The sequence below is a fragment of the Pseudophryne corroboree genome, chromosome 7, assembly GCF_028390025.1.
Source record: "Pseudophryne corroboree isolate aPseCor3 chromosome 7, aPseCor3.hap2, whole genome shotgun sequence".
Taxonomy (NCBI): Eukaryota; Metazoa; Chordata; class Amphibia; order Anura; family Myobatrachidae; genus Pseudophryne; species Pseudophryne corroboree.
In genome coordinates, this window is record NC_086450.1 from 349,365,015 (window position 1) to 349,367,948 (window position 2,934).

General features: G+C 52.4%; 1 long non-coding RNA gene across 1 annotated transcript; it reads left to right on the plus strand.

Moving 5' to 3' along the window:
- The first annotated feature begins 2,011 nt into the window (after nt 1-2,011).
- Nucleotides 2,012-2,471, plus strand: LOC134943682 (uncharacterized). The gene is made up of 2 exons (XR_010181676.1): nt 2,012-2,139; nt 2,226-2,471. It is a non-coding gene; the product is annotated as an uncharacterized LOC134943682 (long non-coding RNA).
- The last annotated feature ends 463 nt before the right edge of the window (nt 2,472-2,934 follow it).

Below are 2,934 nucleotides of genomic sequence, written 5' to 3' on the forward strand. Positions count from 1 at the left end.
GTGTGTGCGCCACAAACTCCGGAAGTGCTGGGTCTGCTGGTCGCAGTGAGGCAATGTACGGAACCGACGGCAGTGACGAAGACTATCTCCCCGACTCGTCAGAGTTAAGCAGCTCGGATGATAGTGGAGGGGAGGAGACGTCTTTTCACGGCAGGAAGGTTCTGGAAGTGTCCGGGGCTTGCTCCGCGGAGGCCGAACCAAGTCTCCATCCGGCCCGCGCAGTGTCGGTCCAGGTACTTACCCGAAAAGCAGATGGTTCGATTGCATGTAACAAGAAAAATTTCTGCCTGTGGTGCGAGAGGCCATTCTCAAAAATTGCGAGACATGTTCAAGCTGTCCACCACAATGAGCATGAGGTTGCAAGGGCACTCAGCTTTCCGAAGCGCTCCAGGGAAAGGACAGTGCAGCTAGACCTGATTCGCACCCGGGGAAACTTTGCCCATAATGTCGGGGTTCTCCGCGAGGGCAGCGGAGTCCTCCTACCGTGCAAGCAGCCGAAAGAAGCAACGGCTCCCCAAGATTTCATGCACTGTGTAAAATGTAAAGGGCTATTCTCCAGGAAGCACCTGTGGCGCCATGTGAAGAGGTGCCCGCTCCGCAAAAGTGTCAGCCCCAAACCTGGAAGAACCAGGGTGCAGGGTCTCTTCACTTACGCCACACCGCTCCCGAAAGATGTTGGCACTGGCCTCTGGAAGTTGCTGAGCGGAATGAATTATGATGATGTGGTACCGGTAATCAAAGGGGACCGCTGGATTATGCAGTTCGGTCAGCACCTCTATAACCGTCTGGGGTCTGATGTCAGCAAGCATGATTACATCCGTCAGAAGCTCAGAGAGGTGGGGCGGCTTCTGCTGAAGGCGATGAAGGTCACACCGTTGCGGTGTATGGAAGATTTCATTTGCCCACAGAATTTCCTGCAAGTGGTGCATGCTGTGAGGAGCCTGGCCGGTTACGATGACCGCACCAATACATATAAAATACCCTCGTTGGCTCTGAAGGTGGGACACAGCTTGCAGAAGATTTCAGCTATGGTGGAGTGTCAGGCACTGATGGAGGGCAGTGCCCTGACAGAGGAGCGTGCCCGAAACTTTCGGAAAATTTATGAGGCGAGGTGGAGCGAGCTAATCTCCACTGCTGCCCTGAAGACACTTCGAGAGATAAAATGGAATGCACCGCTGCTTCTGCCCTTCACTGATGATGTTAAGCGCTTGAACCTGTACCTCCTTGACCGTCAGCGAGAGTACATCGATGAGTTGTCCGCCCACCCTTCCAAACAGCAGTGGTCCATGTTGGCCAAAGTTACCCTCACGCAGCTGATTCTCTTCAACCGCAGGAGAGAAGGTGAGGTTTCCAAGATGCTGCTCTCCTCCTTCGATTTACGGCACACAGCCGATTTGCAGGGTGATGTGGCCCAGGCCCTGTCAGAGCTGGAGAAGGCACTCTGTCGTCACTTCTCCCGTATTGAGATTCCTGGGAAAAGAGGCAGGAAAGTCCCTGTCCTGCTATCCCCAAGCATGCAGAAAGCGATGGAGCTCCTCATAGAGAAGCGGACAGAATGTGGTGTGACCCCACACAATATCTACATGTTTGCTAGGCCAACAGCCATGTCCCATTATAGGGGATCCGACTGCATACGTCTCTACGCCCGGGAGTGTGGGGCCAAGCACCCCGAAGCATTATCTTCCACCCGCCTACGGAAGCATGTGGCTACACTTTCCAGAGTCCTCAACCTGAGCGATACAGAGATGGATCAGCTTGCTGATTTCCTTGGACATGATATTCGGGTGCACCGGCATTATTACCGCCTCCCGGAGGGTACCCTTCAACTGGCCAAGTTGAGCAAGCTGTTTCTGGCTCTCGAGCAAGGGAGAATGGCTGAATTCCGGGGCCACAATCTGGAAGAGATCTCCATTGATCCAAACGGTAGGTATCACTTGACAGTGTGGCTCCAGGGACTGACTGTCTAAGTGGGCTGGTGTGATCGGTTTCCCTGTCCTTCTCTATCCACAGAGCCGATCCAGGTGGTGAGCGATGACTCTGGGGATGAGCCAGAGAGTCAGGATACTGAGGTTCCCATGGGGCACATGGGAAAAGAAGCTGGCAGCGTGGTGTCGGCGGTGGATGGAGGTGCAGCTAAAGGTGGGTGTGACTGTCCATTCCATTTGAGATGCGTCCATGACTGGTGGTGGCGTTGCGTGGTGACTGACCTTTCTTCTCCCGCACAGGTGACAGAAGGGGTACCAAGCGCAATCCGTGGACCCCAGCAGAAGTGAAAGCTGTTGAACGTCACATGATTCGGTTCATTCGCTCATTCAAGGTGCCGGGCAAGAATGACTGTGATGCGTGCCTAAGGGCAGAACGACAAGCGCTGAAGGCTCGGAACTGGCTCTCGGTTAAGTTTTACATTAAGAACCGAATTACTGCTGAAATGAGAAAGAACCTTTCCTGAATAAAATGTATCTGCTGCTGAATACACGTTTCCTCTATCTCTAATTAAACCCGAAAATAAATCAGTTATGTGGGGTGTCCTCATTAGGCCGGTATTCCTGAATAGGTCCCCATGAGGAAGGTTCCAGACATATGTCCCGATGAGGATAGAAAAACAAGTATGTGTGTGTGTGTGTGTGTGTGTGTGTGTATATATATATATATCTACAAAGAAAGCATATATAGGGGCGCTTCATAGTGCATAAATGTATTTAATAAAATGACATTAAAAAACCGTACATAGTAAAATTCAACTCGTACCAACTAGCAACCAGTGTGGGCTGGTTACCACATGATTTCACAGAAAGTATCCCGGCAATGACTGGAACCGAAAAGCCGCCCGGCTACAATGGAGTCCTCACCCCGCCGTGGGCCGCTACCGCTGGATGCCGCGAGTAGGATCACACCTGCCGTTGGCTTCAGGATTCAACAGCCCCGGGGAACACT